This window comes from Acipenser ruthenus, chromosome 22 (genome assembly GCF_902713425.1).
Source record: "Acipenser ruthenus chromosome 22, fAciRut3.2 maternal haplotype, whole genome shotgun sequence".
Lineage (NCBI taxonomy): Eukaryota > Metazoa > Chordata > Actinopteri > Acipenseriformes > Acipenseridae > Acipenser > Acipenser ruthenus.
Genome location: NC_081210.1, coordinates 6,748,121 through 6,774,130, shown reverse-complemented (window position 1 = coordinate 6,774,130; position 26,010 = coordinate 6,748,121). Strand labels below are relative to the sequence as shown.

Here is a 26,010-nt window from a genome sequence, read left to right as displayed (position 1 = left end):
TTCAGACCCAGTACCACCAATAAGCATGTTTGTTGATTTTTTAAAATGTTATACATAATCTTTTAGGTAAACAATGATATGTAGCTTTTAGGTTAACAATAATTTATTTTTATAAACAGACTATACATAATATGTTGACCATGGTTAGTTTAAAAACAATAAGGTACTGTTGTTGTCAGCTGAAAATGTTGCATGATGTAGGGCAAAACACCTTACAGCTTTGATAAACCACCTGTATCGTTAACTCTTTGTTTTCTGGAATTCATTGTCCTCTATGTTCTCCTACCATTCACCAGTAGGTGTTCAAACTGAAGTTTCTAGGGAGATGCAAGTATGCTGTTTACTCTGTAACAGTGAACAACATGAACAGTACACAGTGTATTGACCATACCTGTACACTCAAATGTAAAGAATCTGAGTAATACAAACCACTTTGGTACAGTATGATCACTATAGATGAGTTTTCTACACTCTATTGGCTAAAAAGTCTGGCTTCATGCAAGCCATTTTGCTGCAGACCTAAGGCACTAACTGGCCTGGCATCTGATAAAGACAGAGTCAATGGACTGGATAGACAGATCCTGTCCCCCTGGCTAACTGAAGCTAACTTTATTTAACAAATAAATAAATAAAACAAGCTGAAAATTGGACACATTTGGGGGCTTTATTATAATTCCTGATTAAAATGTCCATTGTCACAAGTGCAATGCTAGCTGCTTCTTTGTGACGAGGAACGCTGTGCTGTTTAAGAAGCTGTCTATGAGCAGGGAAGGCGGAATCCGATTGTTAAGCTTATGGCGGATAATCAGGCACGCACTGAATGCAGAGGCCTCTCTTGATCTCATCATTCATTTGGCAACCTTATACAGGAATTGCTTTCCTCTGTTTCCTTGCCTCGGTTTTATTTAAGCCCGAACCCCGTAGGGGCTCTAATGCGCCACCCTGTATTTACTTTGCTGTCATCTCATTTATTATGCATGCCAGAGCAGTTGGGTGGGAATAGTGAATACTCCAGGAGGAAATTCAAACACGGTCCAACACGCTTTTCAAAGGTTGCTTTGCCCTCATTTTGTTCTACATATTTATGACCTTGAACTATGCAAATTATTTAGGGCTCTAATGGGATTGGAGCATTTTGTTTTCTTTTAATAACCATCAACAGTCTGCTTGTACTAGAAATTACAAAATGCTTTTTAGTTGAAAGCATAAAATATATATTTTTTTTCCCACTAGGAGTACTGTTTGATATCTGTCATTAGCATTTTAATATACTCTTAAATAAAAATGACGGCAGCTTCCTTAAGGGAGTTTGACAAGAATTCTGATCATCGCACTCACTGAAGCAGGCAAAAAACACAGACACCTATATCCATCCTCCTCATTGCCCGTCTCAAGCTGAAGGTTGCTACAGAGAAATACCATAGTGAATACCTGCTAATAAATGGATGTCTCTTTCAGCGCTATCTTGTACTGCCTTTATTAACCTGAAACTTTCAGCTTTCTGGTTGACTGTATTGACCATCAATATAAACTGGATAACATAGTTATAGGTTTTTTTCTGGTAACATAAACTCAGCTATTTTCTAAAAAGCCATTTAATCTACAGACACCTACTGGACTATTGTTGTATTGTTAAATTACATTTTTTCTTAGTTATTTGAATTGAAAAAATTTAATAATTTTTTGTAATGTATTTTTTTTCACACATGACATATTTTATACATAATATAAGAAAACACAGCAAACAATAATTAATCATGACTAATAAATCACTTGACGTGACTAATCCTTCAATATAATTTCATTCCAGCAATTGCTTGTGCACAATTCATAATTTATACTAATCTAATCATGGTACATATTTATACCAGTAATGAGTGTGAAGAACTGCTCATTTAAGTAATTCATTTGCAGATTATAAATGATCGTCTTATTTTATTGTATACATTAAGTAAACATGTGTTAAATGATATATATATATATTGCCTGTATATCTTGGTTCAAGGCTATGGCAGTGGGTTGCCTATTCAAATTGGTGATTCGTCACTATGTTGACTTAAATTTGAAGAATACATTAAAAAACCAATGCTTCATTCAATTGATCTTCAAAGATAGCATGAAACATCTTGATTGAACGGACCTCAGTGCAGTGTTGTGGTTAAACAAGTGAGCAATGCATTACTCATTTTAGGACCAACATTTTAAACTGAGAAATATTTTAATAATTGCTTATAAGGCAGCTTCTGTGTTCATAGTGAAAACTTCTGTTAGGGAATATAAACAAACTGGTCAGCCAAAAGATATAGTGTGCACAGCAAAAACAGTAAACAGTAACCCAACAAATTCAATGTGCAAATGGGTTAGCACCTTTAAGAGTTGCATATTAAATAGTCACATCTTTAAGAGCAATAGAAGGGTGTTTATGGGGCAGCCAGGCTACAACCATAACAATGGCCACAATGTGATTGTCTTAAATGGAAAATAAATTTAGCCATCCCTAATGTTACTTGTTTTAATATATTTTTTTTCCTCTGGATCACAGTTGCATCACCATTCTTCCTATCTTCCTAAAAAAATAAAACAGGAAAGAAGGTTGCCAAAAAAGGACAACGTGACTTGCAAGATTTTGTCTTCTGAAAACAATAGCCATCAACATGCTCATAACTGGGTGGATTAAGCCCACAAAAGGCTGTCATTCTACCAGTGTTATCTTCTGCCATAATCTGTGATTTCTATCAACAAAGGCTGAGAATGACGTTTCCAGAATGTGCATCAGCAGCACTCATTTTTTTCAATCTCACCTGTGTGTCCGAGCTGGAGCCTGGAGGCTATAGTAGACGGGGAGGAGCAGGCAGCGACTGACCCTGGATGAAGTAAAGGCAGATGCGAGGCTGAGATTTACATCCGCAATGCGATGCAGCACAGCCTCGCACCCAGGGTTATAAATAAGACGGCGGCTCAAGGACCGTTATCCCACATAACAATCGCACATTCTGGAACCATGGGCATCTTGGCATTAAACTGATGGATTGCACTGCTCGCTCTGCCATCGACTCTACAAGCTACACGAATGAAAGCATTAATAGCATGCATGCATTCATTTTTTTAAATTTTGTTTAGTGGTCTCCAGTTATTATTTTTCTCCCCAATTTAGTAATGTCCAATTATTTTTAGGCTCAGCCCACCGCTTCCACCCCTGCGCTAACTTGGGGAGCAGCGAAGACGAACACATGCTGTCCTCCGAAGCGTGTGCCGTCAGCCGACTGCTTTTTTCACACTGCAGACTCACCATGCAGCCACCCAGAGCTACAGCGTCAGAGGACAACGCAGCCCTGGACAGTTTACAGGCAAGCCCGCAAGCGCCCGGCCAGACCAAAGCGGTCGCTGGTGCGTGGTGAGCCGAGGACACCCTGGTCAACCTAGCCCTCCCTCCCCCCGGGCGGCACTCGGCCAATTGAGCGCCGCCCCCTGGGAGCTCCCATCCTTGGTCGGCAAAGGAATAGCCTGGACTCGAACTCCAGACTATAGGGCGCATCCTATGCATGCATTCGTTGAAGATTCAAGATTACCATCCGCTTGTTTAGAGAGGTCAAAATCAGAGCAATAGTATTTTTTTTTTGTATGGCGCCGAAGCAATTTCCTACAGTGGTGGTATTTTTCCTAACTTTCAGACAGATACCATGCTTCCAGTTTTGCAGTTCAATCAATTCCTCAACATTAAAAGCTGGATGTTCCACCAGGAGACTAGTATAATTTTCACTAAGGCCCTGAAGAAGGAAGGAACAGTCAAGTTTGATTAGCACCATAGATGATAATTATTTGGCATAGTCACTATGGTTCTAGTTACATCCTGGCTACACAGAGATCAAATCTCGCTGGCTGTTTTCTTGCAAGGTGAAAACTAATAATTGGATGTGTGCTCAGATTCTGTGACATGACTGACTCAACCTAGGCTCACAGTTCTATTTTTATACATTACAGGATGCAGTCACTTTATTGGCAGATAAAGCAGGCACATCATGAGGCAATGTAACGCAAAAGAGCTAAACCATGTGAGCGGTCACATGATCAATTGTGCAGTTAATATGTCCCAGAGCAATTAACTATTTGTTGGCATTAAAGTAGATAAAAGCAAAATGTGCATGGTAGTGAGTGCACTATTTCAGCCAGAGCTCTGGACAGCATTGGTATTTAAGGAATAGCAAAGGACCAAGAAAACTACTGATCAGTGTGGTGACTGATAGGCTGCAGATGATTGGGTTAAACACCCAAACATTGAATGCAAGTTGAGTAGAATGGAGCAGAACAGGGATCCAAGTGGGTAATATACTGTAATTTGTGTTAGTGTTAGTGTTTAATCCCTATGACAGTGGAGGTTAATTGGTTTAAACTAAACACAACAAGCCTAGGGTTGTGTTGCAGTATTGTAAGTTTACACAAATTAATATTAATGGGGCACTGAACAACACTCATACTGAAGGTATTCAACACACACACACACACACACACACACACACACACATATATCCACATGTTTTTTGTTGCCCTGTTCAGCAGTGACTAGTATTCTCAGTCAATAGTATATTAGCTTCCTTTCACTGACCCTTTTGCCTGTCTCTTCTGGTAGTTGTCAACAATCACGCTCTATCAATCTGACCTGTAACATACTATTCTATAATTTTTCATTGTAGAATATCTATTTTTAACAAGAGCCTGGAAATGTTTACCTGACAAACAAAACAGTGGCACACTCACTCACTCCCTGACACTCACACGCACTCGATCACCCACCAGGGCACGCACACACTCACACACACATGATAAGATTATAAATGAGCTTCTGTCGCGTAGGCTGGCTGAGAAACGCCTGAGCTAGCGGAGCTGCAGCATGTTGTTCACAGCAGTACCCTGTTGCTGACAGCAACAACAGCTACAGAATCACACAAACAAACGGCATGCAAGGCTATTCAACAACTCGCTATTAACAGGTCGAACACAAGCATCCATCACCAGCTCACTCGCAGACTGCCTGTTAAGTATTATAAGCAGATCTCAAGTGATAATGTGTTGTGGGCTTGGTGAATTTCCATAGACAGAGACCACCTTTAGTAAATGCCCTCTATCTGTGAATAGTTGTAGTGGAATCCATATAAACCATGGTACATTTGCAAGGAAATGTTGCATGCAAATAACATGCATTAAACATTTCTTGCTTGTCTATGATTTAACATGGTCCCACTACGCTTTACTACACTTTACTATAGGTGCACCGTGTCACATTGCAGTGCACTAATACAAGAGGAAATCACATCTGAGGCTCACAGTTGGATCCCATATGCTTTGGATCAGCATGCTGAACTATCACCATGGTCAATTATCTAGTTATCAGGTAAGTCCTCCTGAGTTGTGTTTATTGCTGAATTCAAATGGGATACACTGTGCACCACTGGATAAAACTGGACTGGGAGCTAAGGGATCATTGGTTCAAATCCCCGCTTATCTACTGACTTACAGTGTGGGCATGCAATCAAATTACATACTGCCTATTGTGAAGTGTGCTGAATTTAAAATAACATACAGTATGAATTTATATAGCATACAGTGCTTATAATGTACTTGACTGAACTATATCTAGTCTAATTTGTCCCGCAGTTGCTGAGCAGCGAATCCACAAAGCCCCTTCTTTTCCCCCACCATCGGCAGCACACCAGTTAGCAGTCTGCAGTATAATAGTTTCTGACAAGCAGATAAAGCAGCCTGTAATTATACCTTTCCCCTGACTTCCCAAGGACAGATACGAAGGACTCTATGCTGCTCTGCCACTGTAAACAGCTGCCATTTATTATTGCATAATAAGAGTCAAATTGGGTAAGAAAAACTAAAGGTTAACTGAAAGAGTTTGGTATTCCACAGAGATCAGTGGAATCAATCGCACACAAATGCTTTGACACAAAATGACTCAAATTGGAAATAGTTAACACAAAAACAAATCCTACACTGAGCTTTATGCTGAAAGCCCTGGAAGTCCTAACATTCATTTATTTTTCTGGGGGTGTTGTGAATGTGTTTATTGCAGTACTACAGGAACCAACACCTGCTGTTTAAAAGCTAGAGATGGAGGCAGTGCCAAAGTTGCACAGAATATAAATATTTAATAGCACGGCTGTTTTAGTGTTGAGGGTTTCTCTGTTCTGAGTACCTGTACAGAAACATTGAATACTGCAATATATTCAAGTGATCTGGAAAATCAAGTGTTTCTTACACTCCCCTAGCTTTAACCAAGCTCTTTGTTTAGTGTGATACAGTGTGGCGGTCTACCTTGTAACACTGTGTGAATGGATTTCTCTAACCCAAGGGGCAGCCTCTGTGCTGCAGTTTTACCAGGCTAATCCCTGTGTAAAGGCTTGGCAGCCACGTCAATGCTCAAGTCTCCCGTCCCTCATCTCGCGGCGCTCTCTCTGAGTGACAGCTCGGGATCACTGCTCTCTGCCATGCTCTACCTCACCTCCTGACAACACTAAAACACAGCGAGGGAGCCACTGCAGCCAGAGGATTGGAAATCGCTATGCAAGCTGCTGCCCAGAGGAATTTAGAACGTGAGAAAAGGTCTTTCTCTCAGAAAGACACTAGCTCTCCCACACACACATGCAAACGTTCCCATTCTGAATGTCTGTACGTTTAATCATTACACTTTTGTTTTGTAAATGTCCTTACAAAGCCTTCAGTTTGGATACTGTTGTATTAACAATGAGACATATATATGACAGTGGCATAAACCAATAAACTGTATATGCTGGTGATCGATTGCATAGCCACGATACAGTCGGTACCAATGGGTTAGCATGATCAAAACAATTGTACAATATTTGTCAGAATACTTAAAAACATCTTCACGAGCAATCCATCCTCAAGAAGGCTGAAGTCAGAAAGAGGAAACGAATGATGAGGATTTTCTGTTTATCAAATAATTTCCGTTCCATTATCACAAGTAGTGACTCATTGGCTGGATCCAGATTCTGCTGCATTAGAGTGTCTGTTTATCAGCACTATATATGCGCACGCACACGCACCAGACAAACAAGTGTTGTCAACAGCATGCAGATACTTTGGACTGTGACCCCTATTTGTGTGGACTGAATACAATACAATGCAATACATTATATGTGACAGTATATCGACATGCTGTAAACAGTAAGCATTGCCATACATAAGTGCATCTCAGCCCATACCTTAATAAAGAGACAATCCTTTGATTTGAGGTCCAAAGCAGAATCTTTGGTAAAAGCCAGACTGATATTCTCCGAGTGCTACTGTATGCATCTGTTAACAGCATTTTGGTTTTACTTTTCCGTCCTGGTATTTCCAGTTCATGGATTTTGACTGTTGGGATTATGTCACGTCAAACACAGGGCTGCAGCTGTGGGCCATTTGAATTTTGAAAGGTGGCTTTGTTGACATGAAAATGCTGAAAAGACTGAACACAGGGGCGCCTTTTCCTTCCAGGAGATGTGCTCAAGTGCCAGTCTTAAGCCTACAGAAGAGCTCTCACACATCACTGCATTTCCAACCCTTGTAATAAAAGTCTCTCTGGAAGACTGATATAGGTTGCAAATGTAAAAAGGAACACATGTTTTTTTTCCTTAAGAACTGATATGAAAGTGTCGGGCTGTCACAAATGCTGGCCTCTGTCGTGAGATGAGTTAAAAGCTCCAGAACTGATCAAAAAAGCCTGGCTCTTTTGTTCTGGTAAGATACTTGCTTGGGGTGTGTTGTTGCTAGTTGCCTTCATTAATATTATTATTATTATTATTATTAATATTATTATTATTATTATTATCAGTAGTATGCTAAAAAAAAACTTCAATGACAAACATTTTGACTCAGGTTTTTAAATGTCTTCAAATAAAAAAAAAACATTAACCATGGTACTAATCACCTTTTCTCCTGTTTCCTCTAACGGTAATCTGACATTGTTTATACCTCTTTAACCTCATGGGGTCAGCTATTATTATTATTATTATTATTATTATTATTCATTTCTTAGCAGACGCCCTTATCCAGGGCGACTTACAATTGTTACAAGATATCACATTATACATTATTTCACATTATACAGTTATCACATTATTTTACATACAATTGCAATTTATACAGTTGGGTTTTTACTGGAGCAATCTAGGTAAAGTACCTTGCTCAAGGGTACAACAGCAGTGTCCCCCACTGGGGATTGAACCCACAACCCTCCGGTCAAGAGTCCAGTGCCCTAACCACTACTCCACACTGCTGTCAGCTAGCCTTCCATACCTATCCATGCAAACCAAAATGGTGAGAAAACACTTTATGTTTGGGCTGCTGTCTCCTGCACTCTTGCGCTCCACACACACACACACACACACACGCGCCAGACTCCCAGCAGCAGGGGGATCAAACTCGTGATGGGAAGTGTAATGTGCTTCTGGATAATAGCCAAGCTGGTATGGGGGAGGCAGGGTTGTCTTCCTAGCTGATGAAAAGTGAAATTGAAATCACCTCACACCAGTTAGGCCAGTGCATGCTGCAGAAGCAGGTGACTGACATCTCATATAAAACTCTGGTATTCTGTTGCATTAGGGTAAAACTATAGGGCTGATATTGTATGAGAGTGTTTTGTGTTTTTTTTTTTTTTCATTTGAGATTCAATAATGGTGTGCAGTGGTTTTGTAAGTGAGGTTATGAGGGGAATACTGAAGAGGGAATAAAATGGATGTGCAATATCTGTCTACAATAAACCACTGTTATATGAGCAAATAGTAATATAAAAAAAAGACAGGGGCAGTGTGGATGAATAATAATACATTAAAAATACATTATGACCTAGAATTTCTGTTGTTATATTTATAGACCAGTCCATAATGATGTTCCTCTTGCATTACACATACTTTTATACAATTATTATTATTATTATTATTATTATTATTATTATTATTATTATTATTATTATTATTAAACAGGAAGAAAATAATGAACAAAAAGATTGTCATTAACATTGTAAGAAAATGCTGGAGAGATTCGTGTCACTCCTATTGCACGCTATTATGTACAGTTGAGTCTGCATTATTATCATTATTACTATTCTTATTATTATTAAAAAGGTTCCAGGCCAGAAGGAGTTAAACACAAGGCCATTGCCCCCCTCCCACCCCCCTGCTGCTGTTCCCTACTGCTATCTGCTGGCTGTAAGCAGATCTACTCTGGCCTCTAATGTGGTGTAAACAGTTATTACCAGCAGCTTCACAGGCGTTGTGGTGCTGCGATGGCGTACACTGATCATTCTCACTCATTTCATTGAGGCAGGCTCAAACAGGAGGCTCGTAATGAAATGCGCCAGTCTGGCACTCAGATGAATGACATTGTTCTCGGGGAGGTGAGTTTGAGCTGCTTATCACAGCGCTGCAATAGGATTTCCATTCACTGGAGACTGTTCGAATCAGGTGCTCGCGATGCAGCCTCATGAATAACTTATTAGACGCTGGGAGGCACAGCAGCTTTTCCTGGGCTCATTTGCATACATTGCCTTATTTGCATATATATGAGCATTGGAGTAATAGATTTGTTTTAAGGAGATATGACGGAACCTATTGATGGAAAGAAGAAAGAATGCTCCCCCCCCCCCACCCAGCCCTAAAACACAAAGCCTTGCCAGGCTGTTCTGTAGTGTGTCCTTTTAGTGTTCTCTTTCTGTCAGTCTCTCTCTCTCTCTCTTTCTCTCTCTCTCTCTCTCTCTCTCTCTCTCTCTCTCTCTCTCTATCTCTCACACACACATGCGCGCACACACACACACACACACACACGCACACAAACAGATGTACTCAAAGCCACCCTAATACTTGAGCGATTCTTTTCAATGCAGACCATCAGCAGCATTTTGAAAAAAAAAAAATGAAATACCCCTCATTATACAGGTATCACTTCTACCAGCTCCTTGGGAGTAGACTAGACAGCTATGCTGCTGTGCTAGAAAGACATACCTTGCTTCAAAACTCATTGCTTCCTATTTAAATCAGCTGATCAGCATATCAACTTTTGCATGAGACATTCTATGCTACTGCAAAGGGATCCTGGGTATAGTAAGGGCTATAACACTGGCTACATTCCTTCTGCTTGACCAAATTAAAACGCCTTCAATCCAGGACTGGAAGTATCTTGTTTATAAATAGATATCTTCAAATAAATAAATGACCTGCTGTCCTGGCAGCTGTGCATCATTGATGGGTGTCTGGGAGCGGACAGAGCTGAGATCACAGAGTAAGTGCTCTGGGTTATTATGCTCTCCCTGAGTGCTCCCAATCGGGTGACCTGGCTGTGGCGAACTGCTGCCTGCTGTTTAATCAGGGAAGGCTATCAGAGAATGCGAGCCAACCACTTTTCTCCTGACCAGAAGGCAATTATAAGAAGCATATATAACACTTGTGGATAAAATGAGCTAGCCTTTAGGTGTTGTTGTTTTGTCCCCTTTTAGGGTATTTTACCCGATCATTTTGTAATTCGAAACCCTCACCAGTGCACCTGCATACCAAGATTACAGGCAATTGGCTATCGAATCTTACAATCAAACAAATGGCCTTCAAATGTGCTTATTTTCTTCTGTCCCCTTAGTACAGCATTACAATCTCCTGAACCATCAAAAAACCCAGACAACTGTCTAAAACCAGAGATGTTTTTGGTAATTGCTGACAAAGCAAACAAGTAAAACACTTCCATGCTATCCCTATTGTTTATTCAAGCCAGGGAAGCACAAAGCATCTCTATCTAACAGCACTTATGAGATCAGCCTGCAGAGATTCAAGAGACTCCTTTGATGTTGCAAAGCTACTGTAGAAACCTTTAATACCGACTTTATAAAGAGTGCACTTTACTGGGTGCAGTTTTGTGCAGGACGACTGTGGAGTCAACAGCAGCATGTCATTCACATCTGCATTCAATAAACAGCGAAGGGAATACTGAGCTATTCAAAAATTCTGTCCCGTAAAAAAGGCACTCAGTACAATTAACCTCTTGGTTCCTTTTTTGCAGTTTACCATACTTTTAACTACACTTGCTATGCTTTTTACCATTGTGCACTGACGCTGTTATAAAGGTCAGAGACCAATAGTGTAAAGTTATAAATCAGCTTGTTGTAGTTATCTGCCAACAAACAACACAGCCTTTTTTCTTGGTGCAATGGGATGAGAAATGGAATATGGCCAGACCTTCCACAGAGGCAGCAGTTCTTAGGGATGCCTTTTCCTCCAGGGAGGCTGCTTATTTTTAGCAGGGCTCCTCATATTCTTACTCAGGAGTCTTGCTGTGTTTGTTTTTGAGTGATGCTGAGCCGGTAGAGCTGGGGTCAGGGCTGGAATGGCAGTCCGCCCCTCTGCACACTCAACAAGGAGTTCTAGGAGAAGTGGCTAATGCCACATTGCTTTATCCATTTTCGTATTATTTCCCTCTGAGAGGAGCAGAGTCTTGGGGAATGTGCAAACTACGGTATAATAACAGCCACACTGTCTCCTCTACTAAGCCGTTGAGTTATCTATAACAAGAATGGAACTCTATTATGTTTGTGTGTGCAATACATTACGGTTTCCTGGGACTGGCCCAGATTGTATGGTCCTTTTTTTTGTATCAAGCTGGATTGCAATAGTATAAGTTATATGACCAAAATCATCTAGCAAGTAAAGGAAAATTCTGTAAAAAAATAATGAAAACAAACCCAGAAATGAAAGACTTTTTTTTTCTCCTGAATTTAACATTACAAAAACATGTTTGTTTCAACATAAAATAAAAAAATAAAGCGTATCCAGGCAGAAACAAACAATGTGTGCAAGAGTTCTGACCTTTGATACACAAGCATATCCTACTGCACGTTTTGTCTTTCAGAAGAAATGGTGCACTGTGTACCTGTAAGGCTGATCTGATTGCGTGCTGCATCTGTGCTCTAGCTGCCTTCTGGGCTGGTGTTTCCCTGGAGTGCAGGCAGGGAAGGCACAGTTAATGGGCTGTAAAGAGACAGTGAAGCACAGCAGAGAATGTGCGGGCGGGAGAAACAAGGGGCAAGCACCACATTACACCTATACGCTGACATCTTACAGCCCATATCAACCTATGCTAACAAAAAAATATCCGATGTGCCATGGAATGAAGTAGGGTTGTACTGTATGAACAGTGTTTCATATAACTAAAACTGCATAGCACAGGTAGGGACTGCTTTATTAGAAAGTGATGTCTTCTAATAAAGTAGCAACACTACAGAAAAAAACATCCTGTGCATGCATTCGGTGTTTGGGTTAATGTGCATATTGATTGACTGACGATTGTTGGGGTCCAACTGTCATGACCCTTTCTTTGCTTTCTTTGATTTTTACGGCTTAATAATTAAAAGCTATCTGCTCTTGGCCTAACATACTGCCAAGTTGATAACGTTGCCGTGATGTGCCTATTGCTTCTTTTATTTTTGAATCATTCCTAATAATGGTATGATTCATACACATTTACCAAACAATGATATGATATTAAACATCTATTGCACTCCAGTAAAGACAGGAGCTAGCCTCTCATAGCACCTTCTTTAAAAGTGGATCGCCACACACACAGCTGCAGCGAAACTATGTTGCCACAGGACAGGTAATTTAAGCAGCAACGAACAAGCTTGTATTATCCTCTTCAAGCCTGCTAGCTTAAGCCAAAGCTCAAAGGGATTGTGCACATGTTATTACGGAGTTTGTTTATACTGTACAAACAGCCCATGTGCAACAAGAGATAAAGGACAAGGATATTCTCTTTCCTGTGTTAGCTCTAAGAACTCACTGCAGAATGGCAGGACTGTTAGAGCGCAGCACAGTTCAGTACAGCAGAGTGAAAGCATAGCTAAGCTCATTGAAAGCAGCCCAGCATTGTGCTGAAGGCATGTGAAAAGGTTTCTAAGATGGTAATGGCAAGGGAGTTACAGCGACAGAGCGATAAAGTTAGCTATCTACAATTTGTGCTTTAAAATGATGGAGTCTGTTCCCCAAAACCAGTTAAGGTGATTAAAAATACAGCAATTAACTTGTAAGGTGGCAGACAGAAAAACAGGGACTATTTATCTTGTGAATATATGGACTCCCGTGGATGCAATCTTGCATTAAAAAAACACGAGCCCAAGAGGTAATCACCAGATTGGGAGACAATATTTCTCCCATCCAGATCCCAGCTGACAAGCACTTTCTCAAAGCTCACATCCTGACAATCTGCATTCACCGGTAAAATATTGAAGCCTTTTAAAAGCAGACACAGTATTCACTGCAGTGACATTTCAAACAATATGTTTAAGTGGCTGCGGAAATGATAATTCTGGCATCAGATCAATAATATTACCCTGAAAATTAGATCTAACAGCTGATAGGTGTTTGAACACTTAATTTCATGACTGAAGCATGTACACTGGCCAGGAGATAAGCAAGTGTGCTTGGCTCTCCAAGGAGGTAACCATGGATACCAGAGAGCTCATATTAAGCTGTCTGTCTTGTAGGCAATATAATAACAGGTTTCACGGCCAATGTCAAAATGCTTATTGATAAATGGATTTTCAGACACACCCAAATCAATGATATTGGCTCTAGCTGTTAGAAGCATAACAAATACACACATGCAATGGTTTAATTTGGTTCAAGGAAGTAATTGGGCATGATTGGTTTATTATTAATAAGACTTCGAGATGAATCCAACGTGAAATCATACTATACTACACATTGAAGTTTTGGTAACACTTCACGTTAAATGTCTGTAATTACAATGTAATTAAGCTGCACTTGCACAGGTAATTAAATAGTAATTCCATTGAAATATACAACCACATGTGGAAATACATTGTCATTACAAAATACATTTTTTATTTTTGTCATTAAACATGCAGTTGCATTGTTACTTCACAACCACACATAACATTTAGTGTTGTTAGATTTAAATTGCAGCTGCTCATTATTTAGTGTTACTATTATCTAAAGGACAAACTGCAGAAAGATGTAGAATCAGTCAAATAATTCACTGTACTGTATATATGCTGTTAGACACCTGAATTAGTTGACTTACAGAATCAATAAACTAGAACATCAAACAACAATGCTATAGAAATGTGTTAGTGTGAAAAAATACACCCACACACACACACACGCGCATCTATCTATCTATCTATCTATCTATCTATCTATCTATCTATCTATCTATCTATCTATATATATATATATATATATATATATATATATATATATATATATACAAATGAATACCATGTGCACAAGCCTATATGTCAAGGAACAGTGCTTGGAAGAGGGGTAACAACTAAGAGAACGTCTTTAGTCTGAAAATGCAGTCTACCAGCAGGGAATGGGTTACAAAGGAAATGAAGCAGCAATAACCCAAAGCCTTGCAGATATTCCAAATGTGCTCTGCAGATAAGAGTGTGCTAACCAAATGAAATGTATTGAAGACATGGAAAACTCACTTAATTAACCCATAGTTCACTGAAATGTTATTGATCTCTATAGATTAGCCTCGGTGTGTGTGTGTGTGTCTGTGTGTGTGTGTGTGTGTGTGTGTGTGTCTGTCTGTGTGTGTGTGTGTGTGTGTCTGTGTGTGTGTGTGTGTGTGTGTGTGTGTGTGTGTGTGTGTGTGTGCGTCTATCTGTTTGTTTGTGAGTGTGTGGGCACGCGCGTGCATGCGTGATTGCGTGCGTGTTCATCAGCAGTACAGGAGGAATCATTAAGAAAAATACCTTTGCAATTGTAGAAAGACTCAGTGGGTTCATGTTTTATGTGTTCAGTTTGTATCTGTGACTGATATGCTTTTTAAATGGAAATGCATTCCCTTTGCTGGAACCACAAAATCAGGTTGAAACTATTGTGGTTAAAAAATTGAAGAGTTACCTTTGGGAAGCAGTGAGGTTTGTATTGACAGCACTGCAGTGTACAGAGGGGAATGGGGGCACAAAGGTAGTACCATACAGTACATACAAATATCAACCTTTACAGAAGAAAAGAGGATTCAATATATTGTCATAATTAACTTTCAATATGATTAATATATATTAGGAGTGTGGCTAATTGGGCAACACTGCCTATTATTATTATTATTATTATTATTATTATTATTATTATTATTATTATTATTATTATTATTATTATTTAGTAGCATAATGTAAATATGTTATAATGCAAATATCTAATGCATGAAACCATTTGTAACGCATGAATATCCAATGTTTACATTACGACACCAACATATCAGTAGAATGAAACAGTTACTGAACCTTTCAAATTCAAATCCAAAGCGACTTACAGAGACTAGGGGTAAACTAGGCATCAACAACTACTGCTGCAGAGTCACAATAGGACCTTGTTTGTTTTACATCTCATCTGAAGGATGGAGCACAAGGAGGTTAAGTGACTTGCTCAGGGTCACACACAGTGAGTCAGTGGCTGAGCTGGGATTTGAACCGGAAAACCTCCTGGTAAAAGCCCTTTTCTTTAACCACGTTAACCACTGGACCACCAAGCCTCCTTTGTTACACAAAGCAGTCAATTACAAGTACTGCTTTTTTTTAAAGTCACACTTTAAGTATTGAATGTATGAAAGAGTAATGTGCATGCGATATATATTTTTTCCATGTATTGTGTAAGATTAAAATAGTAATTAACTGAGCAAATAAAGTGATGAAAGCTCTAACGATACATTAATGGTAATAATCACTGCCAACAGGAATCACCAGGGAAACATGAGTTCTGCTCTTTTTTGCTTTCTTTGGTTTTTAGTACATATTAAACATTAAAAATGTAAAGGCTATAACCCTACTAATGCTACAACCCTCCTTACCATTTGATGATATTTCCAATCATTCAGAATGAATTATTTTTCTCTAGTGCTCTAACTGGCCTCCATCTCGCTTGTAGGTCTGTGTTGTTTTTGATTCTTCACAAATCATGTGTGCAGTGACCTTTGAACCCCACCTGCTTCACAGTATACTATAGAAGTCGGTGCAAGCAAAAAAAAAAAATATATATATATACATTCAGAATCATTGCACACATCATACAAACCTACATTTTAAAGTTCATGATTTTCCTAAATGACATACAGTAGCATTTATAAGGTATCATTCAAGCCCTTTTTAATAAAGTACCATTCAATACCAGTGAACTGCAGTGTTCATGGCAGTCATGTATACCATTGCTATAGGGTTATGATATATGGGTGCTGGTTAAGCTAAACTTTTTAACTGCACTCTTGTGCAAATGCTATGCTAAATAACAGTATATGAGAATGTATATGCAATTTTATTTTACAATTATTTCATTGTATTTTTTAATGCTCCATTGGACTACAAGGTAAGCAGATGTTCACCTAATTAGTTTCTTTTTTTAGCAATAGAAAGAAAAGCTTCACAGCAGGAGGAAATCCCTTCATTTGTATTCACACACACACACACACACACACACACACACACACACACACTCCCAAAACTCTCCAAAACTATCAGCGCCTTAGCAGTGACCGTGGCTGCGGAGCAACGTATGCACGCGGCCGGCATAAATTAGAAACAAGCAAAAAGGAAGAGCGAGAGCGACAGGATGTCTGTGCGCAAGGATCAGCAGGATGGAGCTCTGATCTCTGATCTCGCAGGGAGGAGAGGCAGCGAACATCTTGTTTTCTACAGCAGTAATGCACTCACATAAAGCCGCCAGCTTGGCAGATCGACCACACAGCGCATTCACAGTCCCAGCTATTTCCTTTCTACGAGAGAGAGAGAGAGAGAGAGAGAGAGAGAGAGAGAGAGAGAGAGAGAGAGAGAGAGAGAGAGAGAGAGAGGGCAAAGATAAACTTCTCCAATTATTCTTAATTTGTCGAGCACAAACGATGCTGCAGCATAAGAGACAAGTTTGACTCTGAACTCTTGTTAATAGGCTGTGGTGAGGGATAATTTGATTTATTTTAGTTTCTTTTTGTACTTTAATTTATGTTGTTAGGTTCCTTTTTGACTCTTCTGATGTTTTGTTTTTTATTTTTTCATCTGTAGGAATATTAGAGGAAGCAAAATATATACCTACTAATAATGCTGATGCCTGATAATAATAATAATAATAATAATAATAATAATAATAATAATAATAATAATAATAATAATAATAATAAAATTCAAGACATTCAAGAGAAAGACTTCAAAGCCCCCTCAATTATTCAGTCACCTAAGGTTTAAAATTCCTTTCAATTATGCCTCTCACCTAGTACGTGATCTGACAGAGAAGTGTTTCCTGGTTTCTATCTACCTCCCCCCTATCCAATCACCTTTGCAGGCTTTTTTTTCCCCTGAAGGCTGAACATTAGAGCGGCAGTGATGCACTACTTGCATTAACAAAAAGAGAGCATAAAACAGCAGATTTGAAACGTAGAGGACAGTACATTATCGTGCGCAGAGTATTTGAAACAAACAGCATCGACTGGCGCTACTAAACTGCTTCTGTAGTACAATTGTACATTGTACAATTTCTCGGGAAGCTTTTAAATATCCCTGTTAGCAACCATAAACCCTACCACAAACGAACAAACAAACAGCCTAAGAGAAAATCACTCCCCACGTGACAACGCCACAGGGTAATCGGATGAAGCAGGTTTCAGGGAATTGTGTGCAGATCCTAGAGCTTCAAAGGCAGTGCGCTATCCCCCTGGCATTGCTGCTTCCTGGACTATAAACTCTTTTCTGCCTCGATCACTGATAGCATACTCTGCAGTGTTACCTTTGATGTAGCATTCTCACAGACCCTGTACTGCAGAGGTGCGTGAAAGATGCTATGCAAGTAGCTTAACAAGAGTGCAGTAAATAAGTCTTAGAGCTGATGAAATTAACAGATTCCCCAATCTGCCTTCACCTACACAAGGGGCACCGAGGACCACTGTGTGACACATCTCTAGTGAATTGCAATTGTCCAACAAGAACTGACGATCAGAGTGGTCAGAATAGATTGGTGAAGATGAGAACATTTGGTGAAGGGCAATTAGCTGTGATATATATATATATATATATATGTATATATATATATATATATATATATATCATTATGTTTTCTTATCCTGTATTCATGTACCAAATTCCATAAATCAAATGACTTTTTATTTTAGTGGCTATTTTTATGAAGCTGGTTCTGCTAATGGGCCGAGGAGGGCAGGTGGTGGGGGTGGTCAGGCTAGGGGGATCTGGGAATAAAAGACTTTTCGTAAATCAAAAACTGTGCAGCAGCCTACAACGTGAGATGCTTCCCCTTAATTGCATTTTAAGTCGCAGTGTCAAGAAACCTACAATGTATGGATTATCATAATAAAGATACACTGTACATATACATTGATATGAGGACTGAATAAGAAGATATATAGAAGAAAATAGTAATAGCTTTTCTTTCACATGCTTGTCAAGAAAAAAATCACAATTCATCTTTTCTGAAATTCATGTATTTCATGAATTCAAGGCCATGGGCAGCTGGCTCTTTGAGCTAATATATATATATATATATATATATATATATATATATATATATATATATATATATATATATATCTTAAATAAAAAGTGGATGAGATTTTTTTTTTTTTTAAAGAGAAAGTTCATGACCAGCAGTAATCTGAAGCGAGATTGAAAGAGGTTTTGTTTTTTTGTTGTTCATTGAGGCACTAGCTGTACCTCTCCACAGTGGCAGGTAAAAGACTTGTTTCCCTTGGTTACGACCCAGTGGGCTGGTAAATCTCGCAAGAGGAAGCTCAGAAATTAAGAGCCACAGATCCATTTAGACGGGCCAGTAATTTCACATCCTTGGATCGGTGGCAGGTAATTTCAATGAACTTTGGGATAATAGAATACACCCCCCCCCCCCCCCCCCCCCCTGACACTCCTCCCCTCCACCCCAAGGCAATACCAACACAACATGAACTACAACACCCAGAGATCTGGTTTATTCTGAAACACTCAATTCAGAACTCCTACACTTCTGTACATAAACCATTCCAACACATGGAAACTATAAAGAATATTACCTGAACTTAGACAGTTACTTCATATAAATGAAATCCTGTGTTAGTTCATACATAATTCCATTAGTTTTACTGGCACTTTATTAGGGAGTGTTAGCCAAGGACCTCTGTTTGCACTTGAAGGAAAGGGGGAAGGGGCTTGCAGTGTTCAGGCTGTTGGCATGTGAAAGAAAAAGGAGCACTGCATTTTTAATGTGCCAGACAGTCTCTAAGCTTTAGTGACAGAACTGGTACCTGGGGATTAGTTCTGTTCAATTAAAATTGACCAGGACTGCTGAGGATTATTAGGAGGTGTGCGGCAGAGTCGGAGATGAATAAATGATTCAGGAGGCGAACTATCACTTAAATACAAGCAGAGTGCTGCTCACAGCTTGCATCACATTGTGTCCCTGTCCTGTTTCTCATTAGCCTGTGTTTCAGATGCCCAAAGCTGCAGTTCCACGCTAAGGAGGTGACTGAGGTTTGAAATAGACTCCTCCTGCTCATTGTATTCTGCATTTACAAGCATTCCCTTGGAACACCCACACATACACCATACAGTTTGCATCTTTAAACATGTTTATCTGCTTTGCATGAAAGCTTTTCTAAAATGACAGAGTTTAGCGTATTCATTTTAAAGTTTGGGTTTAGTGAATGCATTCTTCGGTTCCTTGCACTCAAAATATTTTTCTGGTAAATAGTTTTAAAATAAAGTAAGAGGAAAAGCATCTGCACAGATTATGCATTTCATGTGAGTTTTCTTGACATACTGACAACATGCATAGGAATATACCACAGGAGCTATGCAATGTTAATTTATATGGATGTGTGAGTATTATGTTGTTAATACATGTTTTCTTATTCACTTTATGCTAGTTTCTTATCCTCTGATGTCATTGAGGACACAATGCACCCCCTCCCTCTCTAAATGAGTTTTCACAGCAAGCCTGGCTGTCCTAGGCATCTATTTCAGTCATCTATGACACTGCAGTCTCAGTGCAACATTTAATAGCTTTTAACTGCAGCAGCAATTCTAGGTTCTCTTGTTTTGAAGCACTCTGATAGGCAAAGAACAACAAAGTCTGTGAAACCAGACAACTGGTCAAAGACAACAACAATAATATGTTCAATGATGTAAAAGAATAAGACCTGACAAGCCACTAAGATTTAATGACACAATATTGTCAGTGCACCTATAATTGACAATGGTACTTTCAGCCTTATTATCTGATTTTATAAGATCGTATTTTTAAGGTGACAATAAGACTTTTGTCATGCCAGCATGCACTAAATATGCAGCATCCTTTTTTTTACTTACATAAACAGATCAGTAATACAAACTCCAAATAGTTATCCCATATTTTGCTATACTGTCCCTACAGATAAAATGCATTCTGTGTTGTGTATGTTTTGCTCTTGCACACACACACACACTAGTGAAACATTTTAGTGACATTGAGATGCCAGGAGAACCACCATCAGAAGAATCAGAAGAAAACGCTTGACAACAGTACCTGCTTATGTATTGGTCTGTCTCCGTCTCCTTTCCAGCAAAGCTCAACCAGATTAGATCCTCTGCAAGGTGAAATAGCACAAAAATTTCCAGTCAGCTGCAGCCACTCTCTCTAACGCTCCTTCCTCTTACCCTTAGCATCCATATTCACAGAGCTCAGGGGGATACAAAGCAATTAGAAGCCAGCCCTGTAGCTTCCAGACTGAATGTATAATGGAATTAGCACTGGGGCGCTCTGCTGGCGGATCCTGCAGCCAGTCCGATAGAGAGAGAGAGAGAGAGAGAGAGAGAGAGAGAGAGAGAGAGAGAGAGAGAGAGAGAGAGAGAGAGAGAGTTAGTCAGGCGTTCAGGGTCAAGGGAAGCCAGTAACAGGGCCACCTGCTCTGGCAATGTCAAGTGAAGAAGGATGCTTCCTTGAGACGTTTTGACTGGCTCTTTCTGTCCCTCTGAGTGGGTGGCAAGCAGACTGAGTGTGTGTGTGTGTGTGTGTGTGTGTGTGTGTGTGTGTGTGCATGATTGTGCCATGAATGAAAATAAGGAGGAGGGCCCCCCCTTCACTGAACAACCGACTAGGCGGACGTTCAGTGGTTCAGACAAATTTGGTTACTACATTATAGAGCGTCCTTCCAACCCTCCCTTTAATCAGAGCGCAGCAACACAGCTGAGCAAGAGACACGCCAGCCTGCAGGGAACAAAACATCCACTACCACCTGATTCTGAACAATTTTCTGAAAGATTGATTATGAACAAAATTCAACAAGTATGTTTTTTTTTACTGAATAATCACTCACAGAGGTTGTATTTGATAATGTCGTGTTCTATAACCCTTCTTTTGTTCTGCTATTGTTTTCGTGTAATAAATAGGATAGAACAGAAATGAATGCTTCCCACTCTGACATTTTGTAGCAACATTGGCTTGTGTTTTGTTTTATGTGCTTGCCTTTATATTACGAAACAACCAGTATAACTGGCACTAATAGGAATGACTGAACCCTCTTGCCCTTTAGATGAGGGCGATCTCTCAAAGGCAGGATTGAGGCACATTGATGGGGAGGGGAGGTGAGAGGGGGGCTGCAGCTGCCCATGCTGTATAAAAAGGACTCCAGGCTCTGGTGCCGCTAATCCAGCATCTTTATCGTGCATAATTCAACACCTTTCTGATAATTATCCTCTGACAGCAGTCAATAAATTCTTAATTAAAGAAAAAAAAAGGAATTTAGCTTATTTTAAGCTGAGAAGTAAATGCATAAGAGGTAATTGGTTTAGTCTGGTCTGACTTGCTAGATCGTTCAGTTTTAAAAAAAAAATAATTTATTATTTTTGAAGGAAGGAAATAGTAAGTCTTAGACATACTGTGGTTTAGTGATTACAGTATTTACATCATAAAAACTGAACATTAGAGATAGTACTGTATGCGCTCACAGTTCTGTAAGGGGTTAAAACACTGGATGGGATTTACATGGATTTATTTTTCTACTTAAAGTTAATTTATACTTGTATGCTTTGCACAGATGTCTGTTACGCTTGCAACCTTTTGCCTGGGCGTGCGTTTCCAGATCTCCAGATCAGCGACGATGTGCCTGAATAAACTCAATCCCAGCTCATCAAATCGATCGACAGAGAGATAGATAGATAGATAGATAGATAAAGGTTATTTTCTCTAAACACATACAAGTTACATTGGATATAGCTTTGATATTTGCAAATACATACTACCCTCATTAGAGTAGGGTCTCCTGGTGTCTCATCTTATCAGTGTGTGTGCTGCAGTGATGGTAACTTAAAGCAGATTTACGCAGGCATCGAAGCACTGAATTAGAGGAAGCCTAACAACGAAGCATATAATAAAGGCAGAATACTTAGCCAGGTTAATCTTTTACTTTAATTGGCGTTGATCAAGAAAATATTAAGCATACGACTTCATGGTCTTTATAATAAACTAATGGTGCCGTAACACACCAACTAAAGAAATCATGAAATTAGATGCTAGATTCATAAAAGGAAATATCACAACCTTTGTTCTTAACCAAAATAAATTGATATATTTCATTACAAACAGAATCAGATTGGTTTTGCCTACCAGATGCATGGGCTGGGGGGCCAGATAGTCTGAAGGGCCATGTTTGACCAACCCTAATCTATATTATAAAATGGGAGTGATTGCTATTGTAGATTCAAACAAAACACCAATGTGATTGAACATACCAGTACTTTTAAATGTTGCGTTGATATGTGCTAAATAAATGTGCAATAACTTTCAAATGCTGTTCTGTAACTCTTAATCGTGTATTACATTTTGAATTATGTTTTCTAGTTTGCAGTCCAATATATATATCATTCTTTTCTTTTCTTTTTTTAAGAAACATGTCGAATTAATTAACCACCCTAGCATGATTTTTTTTTTTAAAGCCTTCAACAAATAACTGTTTTTAAAAAAACCCAGTTTGGAAATGTAAAGAACTTTGAAGAGGGTAAATTAAAGGCTCATCCTATGGAAGACAGAAGAAACCATTTGAAGAAGCAGCTGCCTTCACACAGTATAATTGTTTCACTGGACCACTTCACCAAAGTGCTCTGAAATGGGGAGCCTCGAAGCCCCTCCTCCATAGCCCCCAATTACTAGAGACCTGTATCTGATTTGCTTTAATTAGCTATAGCACCCTGGCTGTCTGTGGCAGCACGAGGGCCCAGGATGTGTGAGTACTGTATATTAATCTGTACAGATGTGTGATACAGGTATCACAGGAAACATCATGACTCGTCCCTGCATGCTCAGAAAAAGCAGGCTGCGTAGTGCACAGGGGGTAAACAGCAGGGACAGATACTGCAAAGAAAGATGAATTCGCTGTCTGGACTCAAAGCTGCCAAACCTCTCTCTGGCCAGTAAAGCTGCCCGCTAATAATTATAATGAACTTTCCAGTCTCGTTCACATGTTAAAGCCCCGTGGGCATTGCTTCACTTTTCTCTTGATCAGTCCCAGGCTGCCCGTTTGCTTTGAAACTCAGGGGTATAACAGCAAAGCAATGCTTAAAGTTTGCTTGTCGAGTTTGCAGTGTTAGCTACAATATGCACCATACATCGGTATTACATATATGTATTGTCATATAAACACATAATATTTCCTGCTAAAATCATTTATTCAAATTGAATTCATATGTTAGTAAACCTCAACATGTATTCATATTGCAGTATGTATTGTGTGATACTAAAATTCAATAAAACATGACTGGGGTTATATTCCACATAGACAAGTTGGTAAAGTTCATCTAATACTAGAACCTCAATTGAATCAAGGGGTTAATCTTGCCAGGCAGCCCTGATGTGCTCTTCTGATTCCCTGGTTTGATGTATAGAGGCCTGTTTCCCCCCTCAGATACTATTAAAATGAGATGGGATTGGAATGCGTACAGCATACACAAATACATGCAGAAAAATATACCTGGCATGCGACAGAAATTAATCACAATCCAGCATTTCCCCAGCACCCTCAGGGCTATGTACACCTAGTAAAAGCACTACCTACCACCCAATTTATTAAGCAGGTAGGTGGAAATATGTATACGCATTGGCATATTAAACAGGGAATAGCACTTTGAGATGAAACATCTATTTTTCAAAGGTGACCTAGAGGCAAACGCGGACAGGTGTACCATATCGTTGCTACAACAGTTTCTATTAAAGCAGACGTCGCGAACATCAATACAAATGAAGTACAGCAAAATCAAAACACTGGATGTAAAATATTAAATCTGGCAATTAACTGCGAATAATAATAAGCAGAAAATGTCAGACGTGGGATTTGAAAGTGTGGCTCCGGAGGAGATGGTAAGGTAACCTCAGCTCGTTTATCACGCTCGGCCATCCTGAGTCGCTTAATGAGGGAGACCCACTGCTGAGACGTCAGCGAGAGTCACTGATGGCGCAGCGACTCCCTGCATCGGAAACTAGTGATTTAGTGTGAAGCAGAACCAGACTCAGCTTTGACTGCCCTTTCTGATGATTATGCAGCGTGAAGCACTCTCTGTCTTCAAGCCTTCTGGTTCCCAATCTGGCCTGACTGTTCCTGTCTCTCACATAATAACAGAGCGCAGCAAAGCCAGACGCACTGTGTCTCAGGGATGCATGAGACAGATATATGTCTGTCTCTAGAGCCACCTTTGAGTATTGCAAAAGAACCAACCGACTTCTGAAAATGAGTTTAGCAGTTATCCAAAGCACAATGCAGCTTCAATTATCCCTGAATATTCAGCCAGGGAACTTCAGATAATACAGTGACAGGATTTTATAGCCAAGCTATTATTTCATAAAATTCTGATTCTTTATTATTAAAAAAAAAAAAAAAAAAAGAAATCATAGTTATGGTGTACTCAAATCTTTATTGTCTTCAGGTCTTCATTTTCTGTTATATATATATATATATATATATATATATATATATATATATATATATATATATATATATATATATATATGTATATATATATATAATGCTACAGTATGTATATGAATGCAGGATTCGTGCCTGTCTAGAGATATTGGAGGACTAAATGTATTCCACAAGGAGGAGACCAATGTGGCATATTGTTTTAATGGTCACCTATTAAAAGGTCAGATTAATCATGCTAATGAGACAAGTGACCTTAGAGCCATCCGCATAGATAGACCAGGGAAGGCAGCAGCAGAGAAGGCTCCAAACGAATTGGAATCTGCTACCTGATCAATGGGGGAAGAGGGGGCTGTTTCTATGGAGATGAGGAAAGAACAGCTTTTGCTTGATACTTGTTTTATTGTTACCAGTGGTGATAAAATTCCCATTAAAGGCATCGGCAAACGGAATTGATATCTAAACGGATATCTGTCTGCTGCTCTTTGAAAAGATTGGAGGAAACCGGACTGAGTGAGATCCTTTCAGGAGTGCATTAGACCAGATGAAAATAACACAACTTGGAATTATTATTATTATTATTATTATTATTATTATTATTATTATTATTATTATTATTATTATTATTACATTTACTGCAAGTCCTTTTTGAATTTAAGAATGTCTTTAACAGACACTTTTTTTTTAACAGAAATAAATAATATTACTGTTCAAGAAAGCAGGTGTTGCCACATCAAAATATTTAATTCTTAATAATTTCTTGAAACATTCCAGATGGATTGTATCTTCTATTGGTAAACGTCTCGTGTTTCAGATGGTTTGCTTCTTTAAAATTCCTCTTATAATGGATTTTATAATAATAATAATAATAATAATAATAATAATAATAATAATAATAATAATAATAATAATAATAAGAAGAAGAAGAAGAAGAAGAAGAAGAAGAATAAGAATAATAGTTATTTCTTATGCACACAGCAGCACAACTGCAACATCTTATTTTCAATTGGATACCAAACCTTCAACATTACCTTGCAGTTTGCATTGGTTCAGTGCTTGCTG

At 39.0% G+C, this 26,010-nt stretch overlaps 1 protein-coding gene across 1 annotated transcript in view; it reads right to left on the bottom strand.

The window, feature by feature from the left end:
* Positions 1-20,994, bottom strand: part of LOC117431116 (retinoic acid-induced protein 1) — a 31,365-nt gene extending 10,371 nt beyond the window's left edge. Inside the window, exon 1 of the mRNA XM_034051755.3 lies at positions 20,565-20,994. The gene's annotated coding sequence lies outside the window, so the exon portion shown is untranslated. The remainder of the gene's footprint in view (positions 1-20,564) is intronic.
* Between the last annotated feature and the right edge of the window lie 5,016 nt (positions 20,995-26,010).